Source organism: Ailuropoda melanoleuca, chromosome 6 (assembly GCF_002007445.2).
Source record: "Ailuropoda melanoleuca isolate Jingjing chromosome 6, ASM200744v2, whole genome shotgun sequence".
NCBI lineage: Eukaryota > Metazoa > Chordata > Mammalia > Carnivora > Ursidae > Ailuropoda > Ailuropoda melanoleuca.
In genome coordinates, this window is record NC_048223.1 from 7,167,252 (window position 1) to 7,185,826 (window position 18,575).

General features: G+C 39.3%; 1 protein-coding gene across 6 annotated transcripts in view; it reads left to right on the top strand.

Moving 5' to 3' along the window:
- Positions 1-6,595: 6,595 nt before the first annotated feature.
- Positions 6,596-18,575, top strand: part of TFDP2 (transcription factor Dp-2) — a 177,411-nt gene continuing 165,431 nt past the window's right edge. For 3 of the 6 annotated variants that reach the window (XM_034661884.1, XM_034661886.1, XM_019797124.2), the window contains exon 1: positions 6,598-6,943. The gene's annotated coding sequence lies outside the window, so the exon portion shown is untranslated. Of the gene's footprint in view, positions 6,944-18,575 lie in introns of all 6 variants that reach the window. The other 3 variants (XM_011221859.3, XM_002916860.4, XM_019797119.2) reach the window with 2 other exon arrangements.

The window sequence follows — 18,575 nt, forward strand, 5'->3', positions numbered from 1 at the left end:
TTGCACAAGGGAAATTACTAGAGAAGAGGATGAATTCTTTGTGGTGGGAAAAATGATATAATTTGTTGTGAAAATATGTTGTATTTTTAAATACTTAGAAAGATTTTAAATAACAAGGAAAAATAATTTCAAATACTAACATGATAGAACTAACCTAGCAGTTGTTAAAAATCCCTTCTGAAAATTATCTAAAATTATTTGGGAAACTACAATAAAACAGTAAATGATTTTTTCTATACATATTATGTATGAAGGCCATTTTTATTTAGTGTTTCTCTGTTCATTGCTTCGGGTTTGCACACATGCACAGCAACACCTGGATGGTGAAGGATTCAGTCAGTCTGGATTCCATTCCCTGACCATAGTGAGGCCCATGGTATCATTCCAAAGTAGGAAATTTGAAGGATGATAAACATTAACTTATTAGAAGGAGGAGAGGGGTTTTCTTTTAATTTAATTTTAGGTCAAAGTAATATTAGTCTAAGGAGGATAAGGAAGGGGGGCATTATGGAGATATGTGGAGCTGGCTTTTCTAAAATTTATTTTATAGTGATATTTCTAAAGAGTCTTTGCAGTTGTAAAAAATTGTAGGAAAAAGGGATGGTAGGGAGTAATAATGGATTTTTTGTTACTTAGAAGAAGAAACAACCCATCAAGAGGTGGAGATTGTAGGGCGGATACATTAGATTTGCTAATTCCCTTTCCCCCTCACCCACCACTTGGGCAAGAACCCTAGCTGCTGGATCCCAGGGAATTCTCATATCCTCTAACCCAGTCCATGAAGCTATGATCCTGTCTCTCCTAGAAAGTCCAGTCTCTTGTCAGCATCTCAGCTTCATCAACAAACACTGTCAAGAACTGAGAAGAGTTTGAAATTTTACTCCACTTGGAAACTAATAAGTTAGGCTCCCACAGTTCCATGGATATTGGCAGAAGATAGGAGACTCCTGGGTCAGAGATTAAGGACTTTATTACTCATAGGCATAGCAAACATCACAATCTTCATATTTGCATTGGTTTCCCGTGCTTCTCACCTCCTACATGGAGCGATCCAGATTGATGCTGTGAACGCAGTGAATCTGCTCACTGCGGTACAGCTGAGGAATCTCAAGCTTAGGAAACTTGAGTCTTTTGTAATGGGCTGCAAGTATATGTGTCAGATGCTTGCTCTACATATGCTTGCCCTGGAAGGAGGTCTTACATTGAACAGTAAACAAAACTGCCCTCTGGAGGAAGACACATACTTTGCGACAAGGCCTCAGTGCCTCTGCTTGCAAGATAAGCAGAAATGAGAGAGCCACGTAAAATGGTCTCTCAACAATAAATTCATTATCTTGATTATGGCAGTGGTTTCGTAGGTGTATACATATGCCCAAACTCACAAAATCATTTACTTTTTGCACAGTTTATTGAGGGTCAGTTTCACTTCAACACCATGCGAGGAAGAAAAGTCTGAAATAGCTTGTAGGGACCAGTAGCCTTAGTGCCACCAAAGTCCTTTTCAGAAAAGCAGAATTTCAGGCCTCATTCCAGATCTTCTAAATCAGATTCTGTATTTTAATAAGATCCCCCAGTATTTAGTTTTTTAGCTTTTTATTTTGAAATAATTTTAGACTTAACAAAAATTTGTGAAAATGGCCCAGAGTTCCCCTCATCACTCAGCTTCCCCTAATTAACATCTTACATAACATAATATAATCACCCAAACCAGGGAATTGACATTGATGTAAGAGGATTAACTAATCTACAGATCCTAGTTGAATCTTGTCAATTTTCTAAATACTGTCCTTTTTCTGGCTCAGGATTTAATGAAGGACCCCACATTGGATTTATTTTCATGTCTCCTTAGTCTCCTCCAATCTGACAGTTCCTCAGTCCCTTTTTTTCTTGACATTTTTAAAGAGTACTGGCAGTTTATAGAATGTCCCTCAATTTGGGATAGTATGATATTTTCTTGTGATTAGATTAAGGTTTTGAATTTTTGTTGTAACACTGCAGAAGCGATGTGGCCTTCCTAGTGCATTCTATCAGGAAGACATATCAGTATGTCTTCTTATTGATGATGTTAACCTTGATACTTGATTAAGGTGGTATCTGCCAAGTATTTCCATCATGAGGTTACTATTTGCCCCTTTGAAACTAATAAGCATCTTGTGAGGGGATTGTTTTAGACCAATGTAAATACCCTGTTTCCCATCACACTTTCACTCACTAGTTTGAACATCCATGGTTCTTGCTGGCAACAATCATTCCTGTACTATTTGCCTAATAATGGTGATTTTCTATTTACATTATTTCTTTACATTTATTCATTGGAATTCTACCATAAGGAAGAACTGTCTCTTATCCTTATTTATTTATTTATTTATTTATTTATTTATATCAGTATTGGTCATCTTTTGGTCCACTTCACATCCTCTTGGCCCACCTTTTTATCCCAGTTGTTACAGCTATCACCTGCCCAGGTATAACCTGACATCACCTTGCATCACTGTAACTCCTGTTTTCTGGGCTGGGATTTCTCTGCCTCCCAGCTTGGAACTGATTTGAATCCACTCTGTCATTGTCACCCATGGTCAAACGAGGAGGTGCTAGAGAGCTGACACCCTACGGTGCAACTTGTAAACAATGGGGACAAGAACCAGTGTATAAACATGCTCCTCTTCAGTTCCTTAAGTGGACAATTCTGAAGTGTGTTCTTCACAGCTCCTTGCAGTCTCCTGCTGCAGCAAGCCTCGGTGGTCTTGATTAGGTGATCATCTCAGAAACACAGCTTGGATTGGCTTTTCCCCCTTCATGTTTCAAGCTTCCCAGCCCCTACTCCTGTTCCTTGGAATCATTCCCAAAATAAACCACCTGCGCAGAAGAATTTGTCTCAGAGCGGGGAGTGGGGAAGGAGAACAAGCAAAGATTTGTGTATTACCCGTCATTAAATACTTTGACTCTCACCCCAGGACCTAACTAAAACCCTATGGAAACTCTCACATCTGCAAAGGAGAGGTGTACAAGTATATTCTTAACAGCAGAATAGAAAAAAAAAAAAAAACAAACCCAAATGTCTATCAGTAAGAGAATGGATTATATAAATTTTGTTATTTTTCACATCAGTGAAAATGAATGAATTACATCAAGACAGATGACTCAAACAAAATGAGCTAATAATAATAATAATTTGCAGATGAGTAATAAAGTTTGACCCCAGATATATGTAGTTCAAAAACATGCAAAACTAAACAATATACTGCTTGGAGTTAAATACATATGTGTTAAAATTATCAAGAATACCAAGAAGATTGTAATTCAGGATAGGGTTATTACGGGGAGGGAAAGGCAGAGGGGTCACATTGGGGAGGCACACACAGAGCTCTAGTGATGTTAATAGTCTATTTCTTAAGCTGGTACATGAGGATTTGTCATTCCTTATACTTTATATTTTTAGAATAAATATAAAAAGATTTTAGGTTTGGTATTAAGAAGAGATTAGCTTTATTAAGGGTGACTGTGAAATCCTTCCACTGGCCTAACCAACTAAGTCATTCCAGAAATGAACTGAGGAGAGGGTTGTGTCCCTGGCTGAGGAAATTCCAAGGCTTAGAGGACAATCTGGAAGGCAAGGCTTTGATTTAACACATTTTTCTTTTAAGTGTTATTTCTTTTGTCAGTCACTGGATGGATTAGGTGTGAAAACAGGATGCTGTTTTAAAAAAAGTCCATATCTGCAACTGTCCAGACAACTGCACATCTTTTTGTATAATAAAAACCTGTTTTTATTATATTTATAATTTAGTAACACCTGTTACTCCAAGTGTAGTGCTTGGTGTGGCAGCGCCAGCACCAGGTGGGAGCTGATTGGAAATGTAGCCTCTACACCCCACCTCAGACCTACCGATTCAGAGTCTGAATTTTAATAAGATCTCAAAGTGATTCCTGTGCACATGAAAGCTTGACAGGCACTAGTCCAGAAGTCCTCCAGCTGCGCCTATAGAAAGCAGCCTTCACCACCAGGAGAGGGGGCAGCACATGCAAGTTCCTCAGGTTTAACTGTGACAGATCTGTGTCTTCCGTGGCCCTCTCTTTGTTGGCCCACGTATAAGTAGAGACTTTCATTTATGCTTCTTTCCTCTTTCCAACTGTGCTGTGCTGTGGCACTCTCATCCATTCAATAAAAACTTACTGAGCTTCTCTTAAGAACGGAGGATAGGGTAGTGAATAGGATGGCATGGCTCAGAATATCAAGGAATTTACAAGGTACAGATACTAAATGAGTAATTACAAGCTTGATGAATGTTAAAGACAAAGTTTAATGGGAAAAGAGCTGGAGATGGGGAATCAGAGGAAGCTTTACAGAAGAAAGTGATCTCAGCTTAGATGAGAAGGCACATGTAGGTGAGATGTGGGTGAACTGGGGGATTATTCCAAGCACAAAGGAATACCCATGTATGGAGCTCTTTGGGCATTTATATGTGTATATCCCATGCCTTGCACTATTCTTGGCATACAATAAGTACTTAATAAGTGTTTGCAGAATCAATGTGTGTTCTGTCATATTTCAAACATCTACTCTCTGGCATGGGAGATAGTGGAAGCTTTATTTTCCTTTTCAAAGGAAATAAGATCCCTTAATGGGGAAATGAGAAGGAAGAGAGCTGAGTGTTGTGCAAATTGCTAAATTGGAACTGTGAGTGGGAATGAGAAATTGATTTACATGAATTTTCCTCCCTGAAGCAACTTGACAATTTATTCTGTTCTGGAGAATTTTCAGTTTTTGGCTTCAAAACCAAGCTGTTCTTTATTCTGAATTTCTTGGCCTGCTGTGAAACTAGCATTTAGTGTCTTTTACAGCATACCCTGATTAGGTCATGGAAATTCACAGCTAGATCAAACCAGTATATGGAAAATTTGAAACTTTCACTGCCCATTTTACTTCACGGTGTTGGAAGGTGTTATGAAACATTGACTTTTAAATCACTTTTTTCAAAAGCAGTATTATCTAATGATCATAATTGCCATCATTTATTGAACACTTACTATATGTATTACAGAGCAAAATCCTCATATTGGCTCTACAAGAGAGTAAGTTGAACCATATGAATATTGCCAAATATTAGCAATTCATATGGTTTAACTTAATTTTGTCTTCAGACTCTCATCTTAGAAATTTATTAAAGAGGTTAGAGAATCACTGACAGCCATAGCCCTCCTCCTAAATTAAGCACTGAGTTTTTGTTACAGATACGGAGATCCTGAAAGAGTTACAGCTCCTTAATAACATCCACCCGTCTTACCCCCATTAGTCCAAGTGCTCTGTGTGTCTACTATGGTCGTTTACACATCGTACTGAAGTGGTTTACAGTCCATTTCTCCTGCTCAACTAAGTTTCTTGAGGGTGGAGGTTTTTTTCTGTCTTGCCCATTTTTCTTTCATTGTGCCTCAAGTGTTTGAAAATAATTTGTTAACTTGAAACCTTAACAAAACTTCTGTGAAAACTTAATAAATACTATTGATTTATTACTGGAAAATGCATGGTAATCCCTCCATTGGGGCTTTTGCATTTTAGAATCAGTCCAAAGAGTACTGCATTTGGCATTCTTGAACTCCTAGGAGTTTATCTATGTACAATTACGTAGAAATTGGCTCTCCACCCCACCCCGGGGGAAAAGTCCAAAGGTGCTCTCTCACTTCCCTCACCTCCTTTAGATATTTCCTTAAATGGCATCTTTTCTGCTGCCTTCCCTGAGCACCCTATTTAATACAAGCCATCCCTCAAACACCTTTTCTGCTTATTCCCCTCCCCCGTGGCACCTATCGTGATAGTTTACATTTTGCTTTTTTCTTCTGCATATTTTCTTTCCCACCCTCTAGAATGTAAGCTCATAAGTGATTTTTCACATAGGCACTGAATAGATAAAATGTTTTAATTTTGAACAAAATGGGACAGGTATTTGGGGGTGTGGGCCGCAATTTTCTCTTCAGCTTCTAAATGACATGGTGACCTGGCCTGGTTTGCATCTTATTTGCCTGGGTATTGAAGAACCCACAATCCCAGTGGTCTCTAATCTATTGTCTGGATAATTAATTACGGGGTGCCCCACACGTGGCCTCAAAGTCACTTGTCCCCACCCTCCTCCTCGCTGCTCCCCGGGGGCCAGGCATCAAAGGCCTGGGGACCCAGATATAACCGCCTTAGTTGCATTTTTTTTCCAAGGGAGACGGGGTTTTCCTGGTTCGGGCCTGGGGGATGGGGTTGGAGGGAAAAGTCAAGATTCTGACCCAAGCCCGCGAGAAGGGATGGGGGAATGGGCGTGTCTATAAATTTTAGGCCTCAGGCCTGCAGCCGGGACCGCAGGCGGCTGGAGAGCGGAGTGTTGGGGTCACAGCAGGTATCCATTGGGAAGCCGGCAAGCAACTGGAGACCCAGGCGGAGCGCTTGAGGTCCCGCCCCTTCACCTCACCGCCCCCTCCTCTCTTTGGGAGGCCTGGGGGCGGGGTTTGTTTACTCCTTGCACGCACCGCCGATCTGACCAATCCGTGGGGAGCGGCGCCTTACGTCACTCATCCCGAGAGCCAATCGGAGCTCACCGTGCTGCTCCGCCGCCAAAGCTTGCGCGGGGGAAGCGGGGCAGTGGTTGGGTTGGGTGAGGGCGGACGGAGCAGCCTGTGATCTGAGCTGCAGCAGCCGCTGCTTCTCGGCACGCGGGCGCGCTCTGAACCTTCCTTTTTGGGCAGGCTCGCGGGCGCATGCACGGTCGGCGTCCCAGGGCCTCGAACTCCAGGGCCTCCACTGGGCAGGCCGCGGATCGCCCACCCCTTCCCCCAGTGTGAGTCCGTCGGGACCCGGCCGCCGCCAAGCGCGGGCGCCACAGGAGCGGCGGCGCCAAAGCCGCGCCCCAGGCTCGGAAGAACAGCCCTGAGCGGCCGCCTCGTCCTCTGCAGCCGAGCGGCGGTAAGGTCCGGGGCGAGGGCGCGGGCCCGCGTGCCGAGGGCCTCTGGACCCGGCCCCTCGTGTTCCCGGGCAGGTTTCCCTCCTTGTGCCTCGGGGCCCCCTCGTTACCGCGAGTCCCATCTGTTTATTCCCACGCGTTCTCCCAGGCCTGGCCGAGTAACCCCTGAGTGTTGGGGAGTCGGGGGGGAGTCGGAAACCGGAGAGCCCCCCTCCCCCGCCCCATACACACACAGCAAATTGGGAGGAGGCAGCGTCCCCGTGTCATGCCTCGTGGAAGAGAGGAAGGGTTGCTTTCTACTTTCTCGGTCTGTTCAGGTCTTCAGGGCAGAACGATGGCTTCTAAGTCTGGTTTTCTGACTTTTCCGCCTTTCATGACTCACACGCCTCCATCTGTCTCTGCCAGGTGTATTTCAGAGTTACAAAGCTTTCTGCGCTTGAAAAAACTTCATATCCCGCAAAAGGGAACTTTTTTCTAAAGTAGAGGATCGCTTTTGGGGCCCATACTCCTTTGAGAATTTCCAGAGAGCTAAGATAAAGTATCTCTTCACCCACAGAAAAGTATAAAGGTTTTGTAGGATCTCTTCGAGACAGAATCAGCTAAGTGGATGAGCGCTCAGTCTCTGGTACCAGTTTGTGTTATCTTGCATGGCGTGGTCTCAGTTTCTTCATCTGTAAAATAATAGTAACTGCCTATTCCAGGTGTTTCGAGGAGTAAATGCACCAGTCCGTGGAACGCATTTGGAACCGAGCTTACCACATATTAAGTGCTCTGCATGAGTTAGGCATTTTTATTATGGTCTTCCATGAATGCCGGTTCAGAAAAGTGCCCCGTATGGTGGTTTCTCTTTTTCTGTTGAAACAGTTAACGGGCTCATCCCTTTTCATATTTACTGCTGAAGCTCCCTTTGAGCCTTTGATACGTTTCTCTTCCTCATTCTATCTCAGAGGGCTCAGACTCCCTGTCCCACTTATTTGCTCTCTTTTTAGTAAGTCAGTAGCTCATTCTCTTCCTTCCCCTTTCTCCCCTAAATCTTAGTTTTGTGTATTTTCATTTGTCTTCGATAGCCTAATTTTTTCTGGGCCACTCTTCTTTTCTCTTAATGGTTTGAAATTATCTTCACCTAGTAAATAAAGTTATTCATCTGTCCTCTTTACAGTGTAATCCTGACCCAGTCTGTGTTCAAAATTAAATGTAAAATAATTTGGTGATTATTTTGATTTGACATTGCATGTTGCTTTTCCATTTCCTTGGTTAGCTTGTAATTTAGCTAAAGCTTTATCATTATCCCATTACTGTAATAACTCTTTAATAGTAGTGCCCGTTCTCAAGTAACACCAGGAGAAAAATCAAATGCCTAGACCCCAGATTCTATCACCCTTGTGTCCTGGCTCTGGATGCTTTTGTTATTTATTAGAACATCTTGTGCCTGAAACTAGAGTCTAGTCTACTGGCAGACACGGTGTCTGTAGCACTGTTCTGGCCGTACAGTTGCAGTTTCAGCAATGTGGCACCTATATTTAATAAAGCTCAACACTTAATTAAACTTATTTTTGAATTCTTTTTATTTCTAGTTGTTTAAGAGGGAAAGCAGAATTTTCAAGTGTGTAATACTTCATGTTACCATTGTGTGATCATGTAACTTTCTTCCCAACTCTTTTTAAATGTGTAGTCCGACTAGCACTTTCAAGTTTTTCTCTTGCAGCCAAAAATCTTAACTGAGCTGTGTGCTCACAATACAACTTGAAATGGGATGTACAGATGTTTATCCTTAATGTGAGAAGCATTTGTGGGTGAAAATTAGACAGTAAAAGATACCCAAAGGATTCAAAGATTGTTTTTTATAATTCGGAATTGAAATGTCAATGTACATTTGCTTTTTTTTTTAAAAAAACATGATAAAAAGACTGCCTTTTTTCTTGCTGTCGGTAATTTGTGTTTTATAAAACCTGTATGATATTTACATTGCACCACAGCATTTTAAAGCCCTTTTAGATATTTGAAAGTTTTTAGAACATGGTGAGGAAACAGACTAAGCAAAAATTAAATTCATGGCAAAGGTAGTAAATGAGAACCCAAGTATTCTGACTTCCAGTCTATTGTTTGTCTGTCAGTCTTAACAGTTAACCCAGAATAGAGGATTAAAAGGGAGAGTTTAAAATGAAGTTCTACAAGCAGAGCAGGGAAATTTCTAATTTGGGCATTGTGCTGGAGATTGAGTAGTACATTAGCATCGTATTTTTTATCTTTAAACTTAAGTATGTTTCTTTTGAAGGTTAAATAATAAGCCATGCTATGTAAGAGTCTACTCACGGTTTACACTGTCACTTGGCAAATTTTACTTCAGTTTTTTTCTGACTTTGTCATCATAGTTTAGACTCTTATTGCAAAATGTATCCTAATGGATCTCAGGAGAAACTAGAAAGCATAGAGTTGAATTTTTTAGATCATAGAACTGTAAGTTTTAATGAATTTTAAAGATTATTATATATACTTGCCTTTTCATACTTGAATCCTTTCCATTTTGATCTGAGACATCTTACTGTAGGGGTGGGGCGTGAATGGATTTAAAAGTAGATTTGTGAACATTCGGAACAGGATGCAAAGTTATATGCATTTGTGTATTTTTCTGGAGAGAAGTTTCAGTTATCTAGTTCTCTAGTTTCTGAGGCATAGGTACTTGGACATACGGTATTTGGGTATATGATTTCCTTTACAGAACCAGAAATTCCATCCTCACTGGTTCTAGTTCTGTCTCTTCCGTTAAGTGAGTTTTCAAATATTTGAAGATACTTATTATATTCCATTTATTCTTTCTTCTCTAGATGAAATATTCTCAGTCTTTAACCTCTTCTAATGATTTTATTGTTTTGATTTGAGGCTTCTTGCATTACTGATGGCTTATTTGTGGATTTTTTCAGTTCATCCATACTCTTCTTAAAAGTGTGGTACCCACAGGTATTCACCAGTAGAGAAGACCATAAGTTACCTCTCTGATTTTAAAACATGTACTTTAAGATTAAGAGTAGATTTGCTTCTTTGGCATCCACATTGCACTGTTAATTCATAATCATGTCCTGGCTAAGAAGACAAACACTGGAGCTAGCCTGCCTGAATTTAAATCCTAGCTCTACAGCTTATCAGCTGGGGGACTTTGAGTAAATTATGTGAACATTTTTTGGGCCACAGTTTTCTCATCTGTAAAATGGGGCTTATAATAGTACCTGTCTCATAAGATTGTGAAAAGGAATCATTGAACACATGCTACATAAAGCATTTAGAATGGCCCCTGGCTTTTCAGTGCTGTATACATTACCCATTATTACTGATTTTGTAGTCAGCTAAAATCTTGAGTTGTTTTGTCTATGTTCTCCCAATTCTTTAATAGAATTTTTTTTGGTAGGACTTTATATTTATCCATTTTAAATTTTATCTTGTCAGATTGGTTCCATTCTTTTGACTTAAAAAAATGATTTGGTCATATGATAAATATGGGCTTATATATTTCTCCATAGATTTGATAAACTATAAGCTTGATAATGCTGACTGTTGCCTTCATGCAAATCTTATTAAAATGTTGACTAGGCAGGGCTAAGAACAGAGTTTTGCTCTGCTAGAGACCCCTTTTAAGGTTGGTAAAAAAAAAAAATCATTAAATTCTTTGGCGAAGTTGTTCAGACAGTTAGAAATCCAGCTAATTTGGCATTATTCACCTCACATATTTCCAGGTTTTCACGAGAAATAATTGCCTTCCTGAAACCCAGATAATTTTATGTACTTCACTTTAAAAAAAATCTCACTTGATAATTTTATATACTTCATTTAAAAATCCCATCAGTTCAGTAACTGTCAGGAAAAGAGCAGCAATCTGTCATTATTTGTCCTTAATTAACCACTATACTGGAGAGCATACATATACAGTAGTGCATGTTGGTTACCACCTTTCCTATGTTCACAAACTTATCTCAGTAATGATTCTAGAATCCTGGCTAGAGTTACTTCAGGTTAAGTTCAAGAAGGTTGACAGGATCACCTTTCTCCATTTTTTTTCCCCCTGAAGTAGGCTCCATGCCTAGTGTGGAGCCAAAAATGGGGCTCAATCTTATGACCCTGAGATCAAGACCTGAGCTGAGATGAAAAGTCAGATGCTTAACTGACCAAGCCACCCAGGCACCCCTCTCCTTTTTTTGAATAGCAGTACTGCATATCTTGTCTTTAGTCTTATGGCAGCCTCTTCTGCTTGCCATAGTTTTGAACAGTTGCCAGCAGCTGGGTGGAAATTTCATCTGGAGCTGCATACGTTGCTGAAGGTTTGCTTGGAACAGTTAGGAATTCTTTCTAATCTTCTCATTCATATTGAGCTTTGGTTTTCATTAATTTGTTGATTAATTTTATTAAATGCCCCTTTTACACAGAATACCTGTGTTTGTTTCACCCCGTGTAATCTGAGAGAATTTTTCTTAATAGAGATGCCTGAAGCAGAAAGGTAATCCACATCTATTTCTCTCCATTCCTACTGTTGTTAACCATAGTCTGGGCCTCCCTCCTTTCTTCTCTGAACTATAGTAAGAGCTTCCTATGGACCATCCTTCTAATCTTTTTCTGTCTCTAATGCTTAAGCATTACAGCCAGAGTCATCTTTGTTTTTAAAATGTGTGGATTTCTTTAAAATCTTTTCTTCCCCATTGGAATAATCTGTAGTGATCTAATTAGATTTTTAATTTTCAGTGCTTTCCAACTCCCTTAGTTTTTCTGTTTACTGTCCTCTTAAATTCAAGCTCCTTACTCCCTCTCCCCTTTTTAACCTTCCTTATTCTTAGGGATAATACGAACCATCAGCCAGATAAGCGCCTGGAGAGATGGTAACTCCCCACCAGCTGGTCTTTTGTGAGTCACTCAGCAGACAGATATGGAGTGCTTACTATCTTATAGGCACTCTGTGAGGCACTGAGTTGACAAAGGAACATGACGTAACCTCAGTCCTTCAAGAATTCTAAGTCAGGGAGGGGCGCCTGGGTGGCTCAGTCAGTTAAGCGTCCCACTCTTTTTTTTTTTTTAATTTTTTTTTAAAAGATTTTATTTATTCATTCGACAGAGAGAGAGACAGCCAGCGAGAGAGGGAACACAAGCAGGGGGAGTGGGAGAGGAAGAAGCAGGCTCCCAGCAGAGGAGCCTGATGCAGAGCTCAATCCCAGAACACCAGGATCACGCCCTGAGCCGAAGGCAGATGCTTAACTACTGAGCCACCCCGGCGCCCCTAAGCATCCCACTCTTGATTTCGGCTCAGGTCGTAATCTCAGGTTTGTGAGATCCAGTCGGTGTGGGGCTCTGTGCTGGCCGTGGAGCCTGTTTAAGATTCTCTCTCTCCCTCTCTCTCTGCCTCTCCCCCCTTACTCTCCCCTCACCCCACCCTAGCTTAAGCGTTCTCTCTCTCATAAAAAAAGAATTCTAAGTGCAGGGAAAGATAGAATAGAGGAAAGTGAATAGAGGAAGGTATTTGGAGAACCAGAAATCTTTTTTTTTTAAACACTCAAAAACATAATAATTTTTAACAGATTTTTTTTTTACTTCAAAAAGAGCCGAGTGTTGTTACTGAAGAATGAATTTGTAAAAGTGACCAATTCAGTCCTAGTTAGGTTAAATCAAATTGTAAAATAGACCTGTAAATGTGGAAAAATAGTAGGTATTTCAAAACTGCCAACATAAAGTGTTTAATCAAAACCAGAAGCAGAAGGGGTTGGAGGGATGGTCAAAAAGCTGTGAAGGGGTTGGAGGTACAGGCCTCTAGTTGTGGAATGAGTAAGTCATGGGAGTGAAGGTACAGCATAGGCAGTATGGTCAGTGGAACTCTAAGAGTGTCATGTGGTGACAGATGGTAGCTACCCTGGTGGTGAGCATAGCATAGCATAGAGAGATATTAGGTCACTGTGTTGTACACGCGGCACTGATGTAACATTGTGTGTCAACTGTACTTCAATAAAAAGATAAATAAAAATTAACAATAAATAAAAGCAGAAAAGTGCTTATATAAACCTATTCCCACATTCTCAGACGCTCCGTCTTCTGAAGGAGACAATGAGATGCTGCCTTCAAAAAAACCAAAAAAACCAAAATACCGGAAGCACTAACTTCTCATTTTATAGTTCACTCAGGAGTGGACACTTAAAAAATCAGTTTGTTAAGGTTTTCCTCACAGCATCCTTGAAACTGTGCTGGTAATATAAAACTGCCTGTAAAGGAGAAGGATTTATAAAATGCTATTCAAAGGAGAGAAAGGTGATGATGATAAGCAGTTGCACTCAGAACACAGACATCTAACAAATGGAGGTCAATAAAGTGACTTTTAGGTTAGTAAGTATTTGGAAGTAAGTAATTTGCAGATAAGTAATTCTGCACTAATAGTACATTTTTAGCTATAAAAATCTTTGTAAGTAGAAAATTTTGTGAGAGTAATTATGTATTTTTACGTTGGACACATCAGTATTTATAGGCAACAAGAGTATATTACCTGTGCAGGGATTCCAAGAAACATAAACTGAAAATCGTTGTGAAAAATTCCATCATTATGTGTATGAAAAGCAGTAAAATTTTTACTGATGTTAACATTCCGACGAAACTTGCCATTAAATTCATACTATCCCGGACATACTGTATCACAGTTGCTGGAAAAATAGCTACTAAAGTATTCTCTCTTCCTGAATTGACTTATTTTCTTTTATTGTTACTGCATGAGATCCAGTGGTATTCTTCAGATAATCAGGACTATTAGATACTACAACTCTGAGAAAGATCTGTTTCGAGTTACTAGTTTTGTAGGCTAGTTGAAGTTATGCTCTAGGGAAAGAGTTCAAAACAATTGAATTTCCTCTCGACATAAGTGACATAAAATAAGTTTCAAGAAACTGAAATGCTAAGCAGAAACATGTGAAATTAATATTAAGGAAAGGACTTTTTAGAAGGGGGTCACTACAAACAAAACACTTCTTCCTCATAACAAATTCCAAGAGAGATGTGAGAGAGATCGTAGTAAGTAAAGAAAATAAGAGATTTAATTAATATAAGCAGCTCATTGAAAAAAATGAAATCCTGTTTTTAAGGCCATTCCTCCATAATCTGCAAAATCTCAAAGACCATGATATATTTTCTAGGATTAAGTAAGAAGATCAAGATCCATGGTCTGAATATTTTGTATTCATTATGAATTTATAATGGCTTACTTTATCCAACACATAATATGTGATAAGGATCTCAGTTAATTCTCCCCCAAAGTGTATGAGGTAGGTTTAATGTCTTATTTTATAGATAAGGACACAAGTTACTTTACTGGGATCAGAAAGGCAGTAGTGGCAGAGCTGGGGCTGAACCATGAATCTGTATGACTCTAGTGCTAGTCACTTCACAATATTGCCTTGCTAAAATACTGTCTTAGGACTTGAATATTCATGCAAGAACCCAACAATCTTTATAGCTTCTTCCTAGTTGGTCTTTTCAGTATAGTTTCTGTTTTTTCTAGAGTGTTGTAAATTCATCTAAATATAAGTGAGTGAGTGACTTGGAGATTAGCCATTGTTTTTGACTGATCACCCTTTCACTGCGTCCCTGTTTACTAATTTAAAAAACAGACACGGGGCGCCTGGGTGGCACAGCGGTTAAGCGTCTGCCTTCGGCTCAGGGCGTGATCCCGGCGTTGTGGGATCGAGCCCCACGTCAGTCTCCTCCACTGTGAGCCTGCTTCTTCCTCTCCCACTCCCCCTGCTTGTGTTCCCTCTCTCGCTGGCTGTCTCTATCTTTGTCGAATAAATAAATAAAATCTTTAAAAAAAAAAAGTTTCTGTGTAATATATGTGGCATCTTAAATTCAGCTGTATTTCAGTTAATTGGTTAAATCATGATTAGAAGCTGTGTGAATCTGTTATATTGACCGGTTCACTGTGAATAAAACTAAGTACATACTTAGATAAGGCATTAACCTAACTTCTTTGTAGTACAAATAATTTTATTTTATTGTAAGGTCTATATTGTGTCTCATATGTCCTTTTGAATTGTTAAAAAATTAAATAAATGTAGGCTAAAGGAAAAAATGGATATAATGAAATGATGTAAAATCTTGATGTTGGGATGAGAGAAGAGAAAAAGGCTAAAAGTGTTTCCAGAAAGTAAGAAGAATAAAAATATAATTGCAAATAATAGTGGCAGTGTTCATCACTAGTCACAGAGCAGGAGTACCATGTATTTCATAGTCATGGATGTGGTGGCCAGTTCAGTTTATGTCTGGGAAATTGAACAGGCAATGAGAAATTAAGTGTATCTAAAAATAAGATTGATGGGGCGCCTGGGTGGCACAGCGGTAAAGCGTCTGCCTTCGGCTCAGGGCGTGATCCCGGCGTTGTGGGATCGAGCCCCACATCAGGCTCCTCCGCTATGAGCCTGCTTCTTCCTCTCCCACTCCCCCTGCTTGTGTTCCCTCTCTCGCTGGCTGTCTCTGTCTCTGTCAAATAAATTAATAAAAATCTTTAAAAAAAATAAGATTGATAGTACATATCTTCTTCAAAGTAGAATATATAGACAAAAGGATTTTTTTTTTTTTTTTTTTTGCTTTTTCCCGTTAACTCTAGGCGTATATTGAAGCATTCTGACAAACTGCCGAACGGATCTCAGATTGGCTGGCTATGTATCTCTGTATTGAAACGCTCTGACTTATTTAGTACTACTCCTGTTCCTGTAAAATTCACCCCAGTATTCCACCTTGGAAAGAAACAGTTTGACTCAGATTGGCCTTCCGTGAAAACAGAAAACTATTATATTAATTTGACTTATTTTAACGTAAAACTTATTCTGATTATTTTTTATCGTCTTAACTACCTCAAGAGTAGAATAATCCTCAGCCCATCATTTAGCTGTTTATTAGGCTTCCTAGAACAATAGGCAGAGTATGAAGCAATTTTTCATGTTGTGACTAAAGCAGTTTTGATGAATTTTATGCAGTTAACCTACATGTATTTTAAGTAACCAGTTTGTGTTTAGTAATATTTTTATGTCCAGTATTGGAAGTTCTCACAGTTTACATTTTCTACTGCGTACTGTGTGTGTATCTTATTGCATCTGATATCTCCCATTAAGACACTTCCTATTTTATCTACTCTTAGGAGATCATCAGGTGGGTAAGGATGAGGAAGTAAAGTAGGCCAATTGTGCTTTCTGCATTTTTCTGGGCTTAGGGTCTCAGGTTGGTCTTTGAGTTCTAGTATTAATATTTGGCTGTTATCAGTTTTAAAATTTTCTAAAAAAAAGTCTTAATATTTTTAGTCCCATTCTCCAGAATTAAACTCATGTTTTTAAAAATCTACCACTAATAAAAAGTGGTAGTTTTTTTTGTTTTGTTTTGTTTAAAGATTTTATTTATTCGACAGATAGAGACAGCCAGCGAGAAAAGGAACACAAGCAGGGGGAGTGGGAGAGGAAGAAGCAGGCTCATAGCAGAGGAGCCCGATGTGGGGCTCAATCCCATAACACCGGGATCACGCCCTGAGCCGAAGGCAGACGCTTAACCACTGTGCCACCCAGGTGCCCCAAAAAGTGGTAGTTTTTTAAAATCCCAAAGATTTTCACTAACTAAATAACAGCTATGTAACCAGCACCCTAGATCCGGAAACAGACCGTTACCAGCACTGTAGTATCCCTTTCCAGTCATGAACTCCTCTTCTAGGGAACTGTCCTAACTTCCAAGAGCATGGATTGGTAAATGACCCTACATCTACTTTTAGTTCTTTTGATGGTTATCACTCTTAATGGTATAATTATTGCTCTGTTTCTTTAAAAAAACTTTTTATTCTGAACTAATTTAAGACCTACAAGAAAGTTGTAAAAGTTATACAGAAAGTTTAATTATGTCCCTCAGCCCATTTCCTCTAATGTTAACATTTTATATAATTGTAGTATAATTACTAAGAGCAAGAAACTAACATTGGTACAATATTATTAGCTAAACTACAGACCGTATTTGAATTTCATCAGTGTTTTCACTAATGACATTTTCTGGTCCATTATCCTATCCAGGTTCCCACATTGCATTTAGTTATTATTTCTGTGTAGTCTTCTCTGTTGTCTAACAGTCTTCACTTTTTCTTTGTTGCATGTCTTTGACATTTTTGAAGAGTACTGATTGTATATTTTTCAGAATGTCCTCTATGTGTGTTTGTCCATTGTTGTCTCATGGAAGTGCAGTTATGCATTTTTGGTAAAAATACCACAAAGAATGATGTCTTTCTTTCACAGAACATCATATCAAGGGGTTCATCATGTCAATATATTTTATCATTAGTGATGTTTACTTGGCTACTTGGTTAAGTTAATGGATGCCTGGCTTCATTTTTTTACATCCAGATCTCTAATCCTTTGGATTTTATTCTTGTGTATGGAGTGAGAGATATGGCTCGAATTTTATCTTTTTCAAAATGGCTGCCTAGCATTTTTTATTAAAAAGTTCATCTTTTTAACTGGTACAGAAAAGCATTTGAGTGAATTGAACACTCTTTCATGACAAAAACACTCGACAAACTAAGAACAGAACAAAGCTACCTCAACTTAATAAAGGCCATATATGGAAACCCACAGCTAACGTCATGCTCAGTGGTGAAAGACTAAAAGCTTTTCTTCTAGAGGCACCTGGTGGCTCAGTCAGTTGGGCATCAGACTCTTGATTTCAGCTTGGGTCATGGTCTCGGGATCATGGAATTGAGCCCCGCATGGGCTCTGTGCTTGGTGGAGAGTCTGCCTGGGATTCTTTCCCTCTGACTCTCCCCATGTGCACTCCCATGTGCGCACGTTCTCTCTCTCTCTAATAAGTAAATCTTAAAAAAAAAATAAAAGCTTTTCTTTTAAGTTCAGGTATAAGACAGGGATGTCTGCATTTACCACTTCTATTTATTTTTTTATTTTTTATTTTTTTTAAAGATTTTATTTATTTGACAGAGAGAGATACAGCGAGAGAGGGAACACAAGCAGGGGAAGTGGGAGAGGGAGAAACAGGTCTCCAGCCAAGTAGGAAGCCTGATGTGGGGCTCGATCCCAGGACCCTGCGATCATGACCTGAACCAAAAGCAGATGCTTAATGACTGAGCCACCCAGGCGCCCTACCATTTCTATTTAACACAGTACTGGAATTCCTAGCTAGAGCAATTAGGCAAGAGAAAGAAATAAAAGGCATCTAAATTGGAAAAAAGAAGCAAAATGATCTCTATTTATAGACAATAAGATCTTATATGTAGAAAATCCTAAAGATTTTGCATACAAAAAGCTGTTACAACTGATAAATTCAGCAGAGTTGCAGGATAAAAAATCAACACACAAAAATCAGTTGGATTTCTGTACATTAACACAGTGAATAATTCTAAAAGGAAATTAAGAAAATTCCATTTAGGATAGCATGAAAAAGAATGAAATACTTAGTACAGTGGTACGCTGAAAACTACAAAACATTGCTGAAAGAAATTAAAGAAGACACAAATGGACAACCTGGTCATGATTTGGAAAACTTAATATTGTTAAAATACGCAAAATGATGTACACATTCAGTGCAGTCCTTATCAAAATCCCAATGATTTTTTTTTATGGAAATAGAAAAATCCATCCTCAA